The 16,559-nt window shown below is 41.1% G+C and overlaps 1 pseudogene; it reads right to left on the bottom strand.

The window, feature by feature from the left end:
* LOC107830180 (uncharacterized) overlaps window positions 1–14,948 on the bottom strand; it is a 33,537-nt pseudogene extending 18,589 nt beyond the window's left edge.
* Window positions 14,949–16,559: the final 1,611 nt, after the last annotated feature.

Here is a 16,559-nt window from a genome sequence, read left to right as displayed (position 1 = left end):
AACACTTACGACTCAACTCTACGCACGATCCAGATTCATGAAGAAGGTAACAACCCTAGATGTCATGTAGCCTCCTGAATATAAATGTGGCGCGCTACACATCCAAAATCAAGACTCTACTAGACATGGCTCATAGACAATCCCTAGGACAGACTTGCTCTGATACCAAGTTTGTCACGACCCAAACTGGAGGGCCATGACTAGCACCCGACCATACTTGCCGAGCACCAACGTACATTTTATCTAACCTTCTTTATTATCTTTTACGGCTGACGAGATCAATATAAATTGTAGACATGCATCATGGACAACCAACCATAAAATATGATGGCATGAACATACATAACATGGGATGACCAGACAATCAAGAAACTATATATATATGGTACGATCTACCACGCTACCATGAAAGACTATACAAAAAAAATCAGCCGACAAGGCATACCAAACTATACATGAGTCGACACTTGTCTATGAGCCTCTAAAGGAACATAAGTGCTGCAACATAGCCGAAACAGGGCCCCGACATACCCATAACGTCTATAACAAAAATGCATACCAAGACCACGGCAAGTCCGAAGAAGGGATCACGCCAATCACCGCTGAACTGGACTGCCTACTGTGGTGGGGGAGCTGCGCCTGCCTGTCTATCAGGACCTGTAGCATGACATGCAGCGTCCACAAACAAAAGGACATCAGTACGAATAAAGTACTGAGTATGTAAGACAGGGAACCATAAATACGAACAGTAATGTAAGCAGGGATAGAGAATATACAACCTGTAACATCTTATTACCTCTGAGGGCTACAGACATGAAATTCATCATACATATACATAAATACATAAACTTTTAAACCATACGCCTCTGTGGGCATCATTATCATCATATCGTACCTGTCCGTAATAGTCTCGGTAAAAAAAACATACCCGACCATCATAAGGCTTGGTAGTATCGTACTCGGCCACGTGGAGCTCGGTAAAACCCGACTGATTAGTGGTTGCACAATAGTTGTCATACCCAGCCGACTATAGCGCGGCTCATTAGAGTAAAATAGATACATATATATAATGCATGCTCGACTCATGGAATCACATTCTAAACCTTTCGGAGTGACGTAAGGTCGGTATCCTCTGTACACGTTATTAGGACTAACTCTTCACTATGAACCTTATAAGAATCAGGAAGTACCAACAACATTGATAACATAAGAATAAGAGAAGCAGCATTAACATCAATCGTTCCATAAGAGGGAAAACAATGTAAGTACTGCTAGCTTCTAAGAGTAGAGTATCTTTGGAAGCTCGTTCATTGCATTATGTACAATCGGAGTCGTGCAAAAGAAGGAAAGGTATAGCCTCACATACCTTGTATATATTGCCCAAATCTCAAGCTATGCAATTGTCACAACTCCTTAGTCTACAATAAGAGAAACGATACTATCGTTATCATTTAAGCGTCATAACTATTATGTATCGACCAACCTATTTTACGATGAAACGGACAGCCCTCACCTATATATATGACTTCACACCATTCAAAACAATCACCAAATAGCCCAAACAACATCAATAATAAACATATTGAGCCTCCCAAAATAGTCCACGCACAGCCTAATCACTTCATACATACGACGACCACCGTAGTCGTGTCAAACGACCCGGAAATGTTACGAATAACTATCATCCCACAACCCTACATATATATGGTGTTTATACACACCCTTCCTCCTCCAAAACTCCACAAAACAGCAGTAAAATATGCAGCCCAACAGCAACGCAAAATAGTCCACAAAACAATAACATTACTACCAAGCCTTTCGATATGTATTTCACAAGTTCTAGCTTCAATGGCTTAGCCGCAACTTGGATAAGCTTAAATACATATAGAGTAAGAGGTTACTTACCTTTATACAGAAATAACAACTCCAATTTGACCTTAAATTTCCATGAAATATCCCTCCAATGCTGCAACAACAACAAGAAAGCGAAACTAGCGATCAATTAGTATTTTTCGGCACTAGAATCACTTTAGAAGGCTTGAAATCACCTAGGATTGATATTAAGAACATGATGGAGTGTTTAAATAACATAAACCCTTTAAAACAACCTCCCACACGAGCTGGAACAACACAAAAATGACCAACAACAAGAAGAACAAGAGACTTACTAGCGCCACGGAATTCCCGACACTTGATTTGTGTTGTTTGCCCTTTTTTTGGGTCTTGAATCTTGAGAGAACCTTGAGAGGATGTTCTTAGGGTTCTAAAGTCTGAATATAGTGAAATAAATGACTTAAAATGGTTTGGAGGCATCCTATATAGGTCCAAATATCTTAAACCGCCTTAGTGGGCCCCATAGAGAGGTGCTTGGCGCAGTCTCGCGAAAACGCAAATATCTCTCTACTCCTAGATCGTATCGATAAACGGTTTAATGAGTTAGAAACTATACTCATTGGTCTTTAATTTGGTGGGTAGTTCACCCCGTCATTCCTTGTAAATTAGGAGAAAAGCTTAGAAACATTTGACCTAATGTTTAACTAAAATTATGAAACTAAGTTGCGACAACTTTTGTTGACTTTTGTTTCATAACTAGTTTGACTTCAAGACTTATGATACAGATATTATATGATTAAAATACCTTAATACATTACCTCTTGAGTGTATTAAGCACCGCTATTTTTACCAGAAAATACGAGTTACAACATCCTTGATTCGTTTAACTTCTAATACTTGTTAATCACCCTTATACACTCTTGTATCACTTAAGACCAATATGATTAACTTATTATTATCTCAAAGATAATTCCTTCTTGGATTTATGTTAAATAATATATGGCATAAACTAACACATGTAGAAATGAGTTGTAACATTCCTTCACTACTTTCTAGCTTCGAGGAGCCGCCTATGAGTGGTGGCGCACCTATGAGTTAGATAGTCCGGATAAGGCTGCGTCACTGACTTGGACTCAATTTTCAAATCTATTCCTAAGAGAGTATGTTCCTCAGAGCCTCAAGGATGTATGGCGCGCAGAGTTTAAGTATTTGCACCAGGGTGCTATAACTGTCTCAGAGTATGTTGTTTGTTACACTAGTTTGGCTAGACATGCACCAGCTTTGGTTTCTACTTTTCGCGAGAGGGTTCATCGGTTTATTGAGGGCCTTATTCCAAACATCAATTCTAGCATGGCTCGTGAGCTGGAGATAGATATTTCCTATCAGTAGGTGGTGAGCATTGCTAAGAGGATTGAGGGTATGCATGCTAGGAAGAGAGAGGAGAGGGAGGCCACGAGGTCTCGGGAGTCGGGCCATTATTCTAGTGCCTATGCCTCAGTTGCAGGTCATCATAGGTGGGGTTGTATGAGTCGCCCTGTTCATTAAGCTCTTCTAGTAGCCAGTGGTATTCCAGCTCCTCCTAGGCCTTAGGAGCCTTATAATGTGCCTCCGGTTTCTAGCGTGTCTCCAACGCGGGGTGCTTTTAGAGGTTAGTCCAGCAGACCTGGCCCGAGCTAGTCACAGCCGTCATGTCCTCCCAGATCTTGGTTTGAGTGTGGTGACACATGCCATATGGTAAGGGATTGCCCCAGACTTGGGAGGGGTGCACCTCCGCAGACTTCTCAGCCACAACGTGCCTTGCATAGTTCTCAGGCTATGGTTATAGCTCCAGTTACTACCCCACCTGCTCAGCCAGCTAGAGGTGGAGGTCAGGGAGGTAGAGGTCACCCTAGAGGGGGAGGCCAGGCTCAATAGTATGCCTTTCCTGCTTGTACCAAGGTTGTTGCCTCCAATTCTGTCATCACAGGTATTATACTGGTCTGTCACAGAGATGCATCGGTTCTATTCGATCCAGGCGCAACTTGCTCTTATGTGTCTTCTTATTTTGCTCCGTATTTAGGTGTACCTCGGTATTCTTTGAGTTCCCATGTTTATGTTTCTACTCCTGTGGGGGATTCTTTTGTTGTGGACCGCATTTATCAGTCGTGTTTGGTTGCTCTTACTGGTTTTGAGACCCGAGCCGATTTATTGTTGCTCAACATGGTAATTTTGATATTATCTTGGGCATGGAGTGGTTGTCGCCCCATTATGCTATTCTTGATTGTCACGCCAAAATCGTGATGCTGGCTATGTCAGGTGTACAGCGTGTTGAGTGGAGAGGTACTTTAGATCACACTCCCTGTAGAGTTATTTCTTTACTTAAATCTTAGTGTATGATTGAGAAGGGATGTGACGCGTATTTAGCTTATGTGAGAGATTTCAGTGTTGATAACCCTTCAATTGATTTAGTCTCGGTAGTACGGGATTTTCCCGATATGTTTCCAGCTGATCTTTCGGGCATGCTGCCTGATAGAGATATTGATTTTGGTATTGATCTGTTGTCGGGCACTCAGCCCATTTCTATTCCTCTGTATCGTATGGATCCTCCCGAGTTGAAGGAGTTAAAGGATTTGAAGGATCAGTTACAGGAATTGATTGATAAGGGTTTTATTCAGCCTAGTGGATCACCTTGGGGTGCTCCTATCTTGTTTGTGAAGAAAAATGATGGTTCTATGCGTATGTGTATTGATTATCGCCAGTTGAACAAGGTTACAGTGAAGAACTGTTATCCTTTGCCTCACATTGATGATCTGTTTGACCAGCTTCAGGGCACATGAGTGTTTTATAAGATTGACTTGCACTCAAGTTACCATCAGTTGAAGATTCGAGAGCCAGATATCTCGAAGACTACTTTCAGGACTCGGTATGGTCATTACGAGTTCCTTGTTATGTCATTTGGGCTGACCAATGTCCCAGTAGCCTTTATGCATTTGATGCACAGTGTGTTCGGCCGTATTTTGACTCGTTCGTTATTGTCTTTATTGATGATATTCTGGTGTATTCCCGAAGTGGGGAAGATTATGAGCAGCACTTGAGGATAGTGCTCCAGACCTTGAGAGAAAAGAAGTTATATGCTAAGTTCTCGAAATGTGAGTTTTGGTTGGATTCTGTGGCATTCGTAGGCCACGTGGTGTCAAGTGAGGGTATTTAGGTTGATCCGAAGAAAATAGAGGTCGTGCAAAGTTGGCCCAGACCATCCTCAGCTACAGATATCTGTAGTTTTCTTGGCTTGATGAGTTATTACCGTCGTTTTGTTGAGGGGTTTTCATCGATTGCAGCCCCTATGACCAGACTGACCTAGAAGGGTGCTACGTTCTAGTGGACGGAAGAGTGTGATACGAGCTTTCAGAAGCTAAAGAAAGATTTGACTACAACCCTAATTTTGATACTGCCTACAGGTTCGGGGTCTTACACTGTCCATTGTAATGCTTCGAAGATTGGCCTTGGAGCGGTGTTGATGCACGACGTTAGGGTGATTGCCTACGTGTCCATACAATCGAAGGTACATGAGAAGAATTATCCGGTCCACGACCTTAAGTTAATTGCCATTGTTCACGTCCTGAAGATTTGGCGTCATTATTTGTATAGTGTTCCCAGTGAGATTTATACTGATCATCGGAGCTTGCAATATCTGTTCAACCAAAAATATCTAAATTTGCGCCAAATGAGGTGGTTAGAGTTGCTGAAGTACTATGACATCACTATTTTGTATCACTCGGGCAAGGCCAATGTGGTAGCTGATGCCTTGAGTCGTCGGGCAGAGAGTTAGGGGAGATTGGCTTATTTACCAGTATTGGAGAGGCCTATGGCGAAGGATGTTCAGGCCTTAGACAGCCAGTTTGTGAGATTGGATCTTTTGAAGCCCAGTCGGGTTCTAGCTTGTGTGGTTTCTTAGTCTTCCTTATTTGATCATATCAGATAGCGTCAGTATGATGACACTTATTTGTTTGTCCTCAAGGAAAAGGTTCAGCATGGTAATGCTAGAGATGTGATCATTGGTGAGGACGTTGTATTGAGGATGCAGGGACGGATTTGTGTACCCAATGTTGATGGGCTTTGGGAGTTGATTCTAGAGGAGGCCCATAGTTCGCGGTATTCTGTTTATCTGGGTGCCGTGAAGATGTATCAGGATTTGAGATTGCACTATTAATAGAGGTGGATGAAGAAAGATATAGTTGGATTTGTAGCTCGGTGCCTCAACTGTCAGTAGGTGAAGTATGAGCACCAGTGACCGGGTGGGTTGCTTCAGCAAATAGAGATTATGGAGTGTAAGTGGTAGAGGATAACCATGGACTTTGTAGTTGGGCTCCCACGAACTTTGAGAAAGTTTGATGCTATTTGGGTGATTGTGGATCGGCTGACCAAGTCCGCTCACTTATTCCTGTGTGTACTACTTATTCTTCAGAGTGGTTGGCAGAGATCTATATCCGGGAGATTGTTCATCTGCATGGTATTCTAGTTTCCATCATTTTAGATAGAGGTACGCAGTTCACATCCTGATTCGGGAGTGCCGTTCAGCATGAGTTGGGTACTCGGGTGGAGTTGAGTACAACATTTCACCCTCAAACGGGCGGGCAATCCGAGCGCACTATTCAGATTCTTGAGGATATGCTCCGTGCATGTGTGATTGAGTTTATAGGGTCTTGGGATCAGTTCTTTCCATTGGCGGAGTTTGCTTACAACAATAGCTATCAGTCCAGCATTTAGATCGCACCATATTAGGCTTTATATGGTAGGTAGTGTAGATCACCGGTAGGTTGGTTTGAGTCGAGTGAAGCTAGACTATTGGGCACAGACTTGGTTTAGAATACTTTGAAAAAGGTCAAGATGATTCAGGATAGACTCCATACAGCCCAGTCCAGACAGAAGAGCTACGTGGACCGGAAGGTTCATGATGTTTCCTACATGGTTGGGGAGCGGGTTCTTCTTTGTGTTTCGCCTATGAATGGCGTCATGAGATTTGGGAAGAAAGGAAAGTTGAGTCCGAGGTTTATTGTCCCTTTTGAGATATTAAGGCGTGTTGGGGAGGTTGCTTATAAGCTCGCCTTACCTCTCAGCTTGGCATGAGTTCATCCGGTATTTTATGTTTCGATGCTTCGGAGGTATCACGGTGATCTGTCGCACGTGTTAGATTTTAGTTAAGTCCAGTTGGACAAGGATATATCCTATGTTGAGGAGCCAATGGCAATATTGGACCGGCAGGTTAGAAAGCTGAGGTCAAAGAACATTGCATCAGTGAAGGTTTAGCGGCGGGGTCAGTCGGTCGAGGAGGCGACTTGGGAGACCGAGCAAGATATGTGCAGTCGTTACCCTCATCTTTTCACTATTTCAGGTATGTCTCAATGCTCGTTCGAGGACAAATAAATGTTTAAGTGTAGGAGGATATGATGACCCGGCCGGTCGTCTTAAGAATTAACGCCCCGATCCCCTATTAACTACTTTCCCCATGTTTATTTTTTCTATTTATAATTTGTCGGGACGTTCGGTTTTGAGTTTCGGAGAGTTCTGGGACACTTAGTCCCTAAATGAGAGCTTAAGTGTTGGAAAGTTGCCCGTAGTCTGAATAGTGTGAAGATGACCTCGGAATGGAATTCCGATGGTTTCGTTACATCTGTGGGTTGATTTCAAGGTTAGGAGCATGTTTGGATTGTGTTGTGGAGGTCAGTAGCTAATTTAGGCTTGAAATGCCGAAAGGTCGAATTTTGAAGTTTCCGGTTCGATAGTGAGATTTTGATCTGAGGGTTGGAATATAATTTTGGTAGTTGGAGTAGCTCTGTAGTGTTGAATGTGACGTGTGTGCAAAATTTCAGGTCATTCGGACGAGGTTTGATAGACTTTTTGATCAAAAGCGTATTTTTAGAGTTTTGGAATTTTTAGGCTTGAATCCGTGGTTGATTTGTCGTTTCGATGTTGTTTTAGGTGTTTTAAGGATTGGTATAAGTTTGGACAGTGGTATTAGACTTGTTGGTGCCTTTGCTTGAGGTCCCAGAGGCCTCGGGATGATTTTGGATGGTTGACGGAAGGATTTTGGAGCTTGGGATTGCAGCTTTAGCAGGTTTTCTATTATAATTGCACCTGCGAGTGTGGGACCGCAAGTGCAGAGCCGCAGAAGCGGCGTTTGGCATCGTAGAAGCGGAAATGGGGAGGTTCAGCAGGAGCCGCAGAAGCGGTAGAATTTCCGCAGGAGTGGTACCGTATCTACGAATGGGGAGTCGCAGATGCGGAATCAGGATGAGTTAGTGATTGTCGCAGATGCGACCATTGGTCTGCAAATGTGGGACCGCATCAGGGCTGCAGATGCGGAATTCGTTGGGCAGAAACATATAAATAGTTGCCTTCGCAAAATTTAATCATTTTTCACCTTTTTTCTAACGGGAAGAAGCTTGGGGGAGCACGTTTCAAGAGGGATTTTTAGAGGAGTTCAATGGGATAAGGTCTTTGGTCCTAAACTCGTTATTGGAATGATTTTTATCAATTTAAGCATGAAAAATTAAGAAAAATCAGTGGTAAATTGGGGGTTAGGGCTTGACTAATTAGAGACCTTTGAGTGAGGATTTGAGGGACCATTTGAGGTCTGATTTTGGTACTTTTGGTATGACTGAACTCGTGAGAGTGTGAGAATTCTGGAAATGTAAATTTTACCCGATTCCGAGACGGGGGCCCCGAGGGGCATTTTGGTTATTTTACCTAATTTCATGTATTAGCTTAGCATATCTTTGTAGAATCAGTTACTTGAAGTGTTATTTACCTTATGCAATTGAATTGAATAGATTTGGGCCATTTGGGGTTGAGTACTCGTGGCAAGAGCGTGGTTTCAGATTGATTTGAGCTGGTTCGAGGTAAATGGCTTGCTTAACCTTGTGTGGGGACCTTCTTCTTAGGATTTTGTATTACTGTTAATTGAAATGCCTTGTACGTGAGGTGACGAGTACATACTTGTGTTAATTGTTAAAAATCTGGTTCTCATTAAGTAATTACTAGTATGTTTCTTTTCATGTTTATATTAAATACATTTAAAGCCTGTTGTTAGCTTAGGAAAGCATGTCTAAGTGTTTTAATTTCCTTATTTGCTCAAACTGCTTTACCTGAATTCTATGCAGCATGCTACGCTAGAATTTGTTGTTTGCCTTGATATGAAATTGACATTTCTGAATATTATCCTGATGATGTTGTGTATTTAAATTTGGGACTACGGATGTGGGATTCCAGTAGCTTCCCCCTTGTCTGTTTATTTGGGACTACGAATGTGGGATTCCGGTAGCTCCCCCTTGTCTGTTTATCTGGGACTACGGATGTGGGATTCCGGTAGATCCCCCTGCACAGTTTTATGGAACTATGTGACTGCACCTGGTAGGTTCCCCCAGTACTGGGTATTTACATTTGGGACTATGGAACGGAATACCAGTAGATCCCCGCGCATTATGAGTTGGACTACGAGACGGGATCCCAGGAGATCCATTGGATATGTCTATTTTGGGCTACAGGACGGTATCCTGGGAGATCCCGGATTGTTATTTTTGTGCTGAGCCATATTTCTTTTTGTATTTACCTTGCCTCTGTAATAGTTGTTGTTGCCCTTTTATATCTTGTGTTACTTTTACTACTGTACTTATTTATACTGATTTGTTCTACACTGTCGAACTTTATATTTTATTTAACCTCAGTAGGGCCCTAACCTTCCTCATCACTACCCGACCAAGGTTAGGCTTGGCACTTACTGAGTACCGCTGTTGGCTATTCATGCCTTTCTACGCATGTTTTCATGTGCAGATCCAGGTACTTTGACTCAGTTCTATCACCCTTGAGTCGAGGCGACTGTTCCAAAGACTTCGAGGTATATCTACCGTGTCCGCAGACCAAGGAGTCCATTTCTACTCTCCCTATTGTATTAGCCCTTCTGTATTTTCTTTTCCTTGTTAGATATTCTAGAGTTAGACACTGGTAGACATTCCAAGGCTTGTGGTTTCATGAAATTCTGGGTTTTGGGAATTGTTGTTAGTTTTCGAGAAGTTGTATTGTATATGTCGAGCTGCATTTTAAATACTATTCCATTTGGTTATTTTGGCTTTTAATTATTTCTTCCGCAAGTTTTGTTATTTTCTGCATTTGTTAGGCTTACCTAGTTGTAGAGACTAGGTCCCGTCACGGTAGTTCACGGAGGGCGAACTAGGTTCGTGACAATAATTATTTCTTGTTATTGAGTTTTCAGTTTCATTTATATAGGCCATGCTTATTTAGAATTCTAGTATTTTATTGTTAGCCTATAGTAAGTGCGAAGTCGATCCCTCTTTACTATTTCTTCGAGGTTAGACTAATATTTATTGGGTACATGTTATTTATGTACTCACGCTACTTCTGCATTACCCGTACATTACAAAAGGCAGGTGCATCTGGTTATCATCCCGGCATGCACTCCTGATACTACGAGATTTTACGGTCAACTACCTTTCGAGCCCGTTCTGCAGCACCCGAAGTCTTTCTTTTGCTTTTACTTTCTGTCTACTCCGTTTCAGATAATAGTTAGTATTTTTGTATATTCTACTGGTAGCACTTACATGTCACGACCCAAAATCGCCAATCGCAATGGCACCTAACTCAACCCGCTAGGTAAGCCAACTAACTAGGGCTGTTCATTCGGATCGGATATCCGAAATCTGAACCGATCCATTCAATTTCGGATTTCAGATTTCGGATTGGATCGGATTTCGGATTGTCTTTATTAAAATTTCGGATTTCGGATCGGATTCGGACTGGTATATTTTAACCCGATCCGATCCATAATTCGAAATTATTAGGTAATGTATAAATACTACACTTTTATTTCGGATAGCCAGACTTCCTTTGCATCTTCCTCAAAGTTATTACCTTTACAATTGCTAGATTTAGTTATATTGGCATCATAGTACTCTCATAATTGCATAAACATGAATTTTTCTTAATGTATTGCCTCTTTTACAAAGAAAATACACATATTAGTTTGCAACTTTGAGGCATAATACGATCCGAAATCCGATCCGATCCAAACTTTAAAATCCGATCCAATCCGATATAATTCAGATCGGATTCGGATTGCATTTTCTAGAATCCGAAATCCGAAATTCGAATTCGAAATGTGCTAAATCCGATCCGATCCGATCCGTGCACAACCCTACAACTAACAGATAAAAATCACTCATCTGAGATATTTACAAATTTATCCAAGACTTGATAGTACGACTCATGAGCTTCTAAAATTTGGAATTTACAAAGCTAGAATGAATAAATACACATTCTGTTTGAAAGATACATAAATAGAATAACAAAACCTAAGCTGCCAAGGACAAGAGGCAGCTATATCTGGAATGCGCGAACATCTTCAGAATCAGCGCTCGACATCACCAGCAGCTCAACTTCAGAAATTTGTACACATTGTATAGATGTGTAGTATCAGTACAACTGACCCCAATATCAAAAACTCCTCTCTCGGTCAAACTTTCAAAAAATCCAACTTTAGCCATTTCAAGCCAAATTCAACAACAGACCTCCAAATCAGAATCTGGACGAGCTCCTAAGTCCAAAATCACCCAATGTAGCGTCACGACCCAAAATCGCCAGTCACGATGGCACCTAACTCAACCAGCTAGGTAAGCCAACTAACAGATAAAAACCACTCATTTGAGATATTTACAAATTTATCCAAGACCTAGTAGTACGACTCATGAGCTTCTAAGACATGAAATTTACAAAGATAGAATGAATAAATACACGTTCTATTTGAAAGATACATAAACAGAATAACAAAACCTAAGTTGCCAAGGACAAGTGGCAGCTATATCCGGAATGCACGAACATCTTCAGAATCAGCACGCGACATCACCAGCAGCTCAACTTCAGAAATCTGTATACATCATACAGAAGTATAGTATCAGTACAACCGACCCCAATATCAAAAAATCCACTCTCGGTCAAAGTTTCAAAAAATCCAACTTTAGCCATTTCAAGCCAAATTCAACTACGGACCTCCAAATCACAATCCGGACGCGCTCCTAACTCCAAAATCACCCAATGGAGCTAACGGAACCATCAAAATTCCAATCTGAGGTCAAATACTAAAAAGTCAGACTCGGTCAACACTTTCAAATTTAAAGCTCCCTAGTTGAGAATCATTCTTCCAAATTAGTCTCGAATAACTTGGAAACCAAAATCAATGATTCACAAAAGTCAAAATAAATCATATGGAGCTACTCACGCCCTTAAACTACCAAGCGAAGTGCAAATACTCAAAATAACCAGTCGGGTCATTACATCCTCCACTACTTAATCACATGTTTGTCCTCGAACGTGCCAAGAGTCATTCCAAAGCTATAAAATCACGATGTAACCCTACTACGCATAAACTCAGGGGTGATCCCACATCACCCTAATCCACATATGCCCGCCAACCCAACATAATTAGAGATTCTTATTTCAACGTTGGTCCTTAAACCTTAGAACTTAATCTCTTTCATCCACAACTTATTACAAGACCCGAATCTCACAGCCACACACTATATAAGTATGAACAAGCTGTATCAATTCACAACCATAACACAAGATGTAATCACAAGATATACCCCATCACTTCAACACTCATGGTAGGAACTGCTGACCACCATTACGACCCGAAACAAATTCGGTGCTGGTAGCAAACCTCATTTCGATTAGAAACTCGTTCAAAACCTTTATACCCTACCGATGATGAAAGAAACATGCGTAACCACTCATCTGATCAATAGGCCAATAAACTTATTCAACCGACAAGGGCCATTGTCTACATCCTCAATAAAATATAGTGTTATTCTTCTTAACCTTCCTCATCCCAATACAATAGCGCAAATCTCAGTTCTAGGAACAATACGAGCAGCCATACCGACAAGCATCAATAATAATCATATGGACCCAAACACAGCCCGGTTTCGTACACTAACAAGTAATAATTCAGACATGACAGATAACAGTAAGAAAACTAAATAAGAAAACTACAAAGCAAGTTAAGTAGGAAGGGAAATTTTATCATTTTACTATGAACTATTCTCAACAAGGTGAAAGCGAAATACACGAAATAGAAATAAGGAGCCACATTTCATCAATGTATCGTTGCAGTGTGTAACCCGATCCCATCATATCAATTCATATAGGGTACCCATCGATCCATAATACTCAGGCTCACTGATCACATATGCATCAACATCAAGCACAATCGAGTGCACATAAATATAACTGTGGGAAAAATTATTAGGAACAAACAATACTGAGAAAGACAAGCACAACTATGGTGCAATGAGCAAATCAACATCACAAAGACCATCTCGCCCATAATGCCATGTGTCCTAAACTGAATCACAATATGTGTGCGAAGAATCATGTAACCCTCACATGCCGCCATAGTATAAGAGAGAAACATATAACATAAATCAAGGCGTGAATGACATCCATTCCACCTGATGATATACATATGGTAACAACTACGCAAGAACAAACAGGTCCGATCCAATACAGAATACACATTCTCACTAGGCTCAAAATAATCCCCAAACCAGATTCCAATCTTCCTAAAAATGTAATAAACCTTCCAAAAGTCTATAACAACCTTTCCATAACACCTACCATCAATCATCTAATCCTTTACATTTCTTTTCAACTCGCAATCAAGGAATAGTCTGCCAATAAGAACATTCAGTCTTTGAGCCTCACGAATACCAGAATTTTCATACCCAATCTAAACACCGCTACTCAAATAGATGACACGCAATTCATACTCCATCATCTCACGGAGAAACACCCATAAGTCGAAACACAATGTACCTACCAATAGCAAACTCTACTTCGATGGGAAAACATAGTGCCATCAAGACCTTAAACAACCGAAATTGTCCGAGACATCAAGAACTCATATCATTCTCTCTAAAACTATTTGCAACCTTGCACATGCAACTTTTCAACCCCACATAGCAAATCGCCTCTAACATGCTAACTCGCAACACTACAAAAATCTCATAGTCAACTCTGAACCTTACGCAAATTGAACACTTCATCAACCGAGAATCTTACATTTATCTCAATCTAGCAGAACACTACCACACACAATATAGAATCTATACCAATAGAAAAAATCAACACCGATCGTGGTCATAACCATTATAAATTCTTCGGAACTCAGTAACACATAATCGAGCAATCAGAACCAATCGCCTCCAACTCAACCGAGTTATGCAGTCCGCCAACTAGAAAGTAACTCAATCCGATATGACTGCCCTGAGGGAACATTTTGGGAACCTGAAGTCATTTCTTGCATCACCCCAACATTGACTTGTAGACCTTTCTTGACAAGAAAATACCGCAGATCCAATTACCATTTGCTACCATTTTTAAGCTCACCCGCAGAAAAATTCAAAAGTTCTTAAAGGCTACATAAGACTTGGAACTAGCCAAAACCTTCTCGATAACCACTCATCTTATTCTGATCTTCAATACACAGCTTATACCCGTTGTGCAACCCATGCTTCACCAGCATATGCCCATTCATAGAAATAACCTAGCAATCTCTTGGTTTGAAAACTGATACGGCCCATGATCATACAATCCGATTGTCATTAGAAACCTCCACCACTTAGCTCGAAGCCATAGAACACCTCATCAGCAACCCAAAAGTACCATATCTTCACAGCATGCCCTGATACTATACGACTATTTAGCTGAATACTTCAAAACTCATGCAATGTTGATCATATAACACCCTGAAGACTCTAACAAGCGCTTACACATCATTGCAATAGACAAACAACTTCCCCAAATGCTCTGACATGATAACATATGCAATCCATCGAATGGAAACCTCATACGAGACACATGATCCAAACCCATCATGAAGGAGATAGCCCACTGGTTATACTCAAATCAACACCTTGCCATGAACTTACCTTAATTACAATAGCTAGGCCACCAGCCAATATTCCCAAATTTGCACTTACCAACCAGACATATGAACCCACCTCATAACCCAAATGAATGACTAGAAGATTTAACATTGCATCTACTTTTGAGGCTAGACAACACATCGTAATGATAATCAAGCATTCATAGCCCGTCGTAATCTATCTGCAGCATCACCGATCGTCGGCACATAGCCAATACTGAGCGTACAATATCACATATGAGCAATCGAGAAGAGTCAAAGTCATAGGTTTCAAGCTGAAACAAGGTTGCACGATAAGGAAAGAAGAAAGGGAAATTTTTCCTAAATGTCATGTAGCCTTCCGAAGATAGGTATGGACATCATCATACCGATCCACATGACTCTACTAGACACTTTATCATGACTCGTAGAACCTAAAAACCTAATGCTCTGATACCACCTTGTCACAACCCAAAATCACCAGCGTGATGGCACCTAACTCAACCTGCTAGGTAAGCCAACTAACAGATAAAAACCAATCATTTGATATATTTATAAATTTATTCAAGACCTGGTAGTACAATACATGAGCTTCTAAGACTTAGAATTTACAAAACTAGTATGAATAAATACACATAAACAGAATAACAAAATCTAAGTTGCCAAGGACAAGAGGCAGCTATATCCGGAATGCGCGAACATCTTCAGAATCAGCACCCGACATCACAGCAGCTCAACATTAGAAATCTATATGCATCACATAGAAGTGTATTATCAGTAAAAGGACCCCGATATAAAAAACTCCACTCTCTGTAAAACTTTTAAAATATCCAACTTTAGCCATTTCAAGCCAAATTCAACTATGGACCTCCAATGTAACGACCCCACCGGTTTTCTTATGACTTACCACTCCTTTTCCTCCATTTCTGCTTATTATTGCCTTATTCAGCTGTATTATGTTCTATCAGGTTGGTTGGCTCGGGTTCGGAGAAGTTCTGGTAAGGTTTGAGACACTTAGTCTCTTTTGAGTGAGCTTAAGTTGAAAAAGTCAACCAGATGTTGACTTATGTGTTAAAAGGATCGGATATGACTTCCAATGGTTTGTATAGCTTCGGGAGGTGATTTGGGACTTAGGAGCGTGATCGAAATGTGTTTTGGAGGTACGAAATAGATTTAGGCTTAAATTGGCAAAATTGGAATTTTTGCATTTTCCGGTTAATAGGTGATATATTGATATAGGGGTCAGAATAGAATTCCAAAAGTTGCAGTAGGTCCGATGTATCATTTGGGATATGTGTGCAAAATTTTAGGTCATTCGAACGTGGTTTGACAGACTTTTTTATCGAAAGCGAAATTTAGAAAATTTTGGAATTCTTAGGCTTGAATCTGATGCAATTTGGTGTTTTGATGTTGTTTCGAGCATTCCGAAGGTTGGAACAAGTTTGAATGATTTTATGGGATATGTTGTCATGTTTCGTTGAGGTCCCGAGGGCCTCGAGTGAGTTTCAGGTGGTTAAACGGACCATTTCAAGTTGTAGAAAATTGTAGAAATCTGCTATTGGGTGTTGCAGACAATTGGACTTCGCGTTCGCAAGTGGGCCCTTGCATTCGTGAAGGGATAGGCTGGGAGTCTTTGAAGTTGGCCTTCGTGTTCGCGAAAGAGGTCCCGCGATCGCGAAGGGTTGAGCTTGTTGGTCATCGCGTTCGCGAGGTTGATGCCGCATCCGCGAAGAGTTGAGTGCTGAAGCATCGCATTCGCGAGGGGTGATCGCAT

This window comes from Nicotiana tabacum, chromosome 5, assembly GCF_000715075.1.
Source record: "Nicotiana tabacum cultivar K326 chromosome 5, ASM71507v2, whole genome shotgun sequence".
Classification (NCBI taxonomy): Eukaryota; Viridiplantae; Streptophyta; class Magnoliopsida; order Solanales; family Solanaceae; genus Nicotiana; species Nicotiana tabacum.
This window is presented reverse-complemented; position numbering and strand designations above follow the sequence as displayed.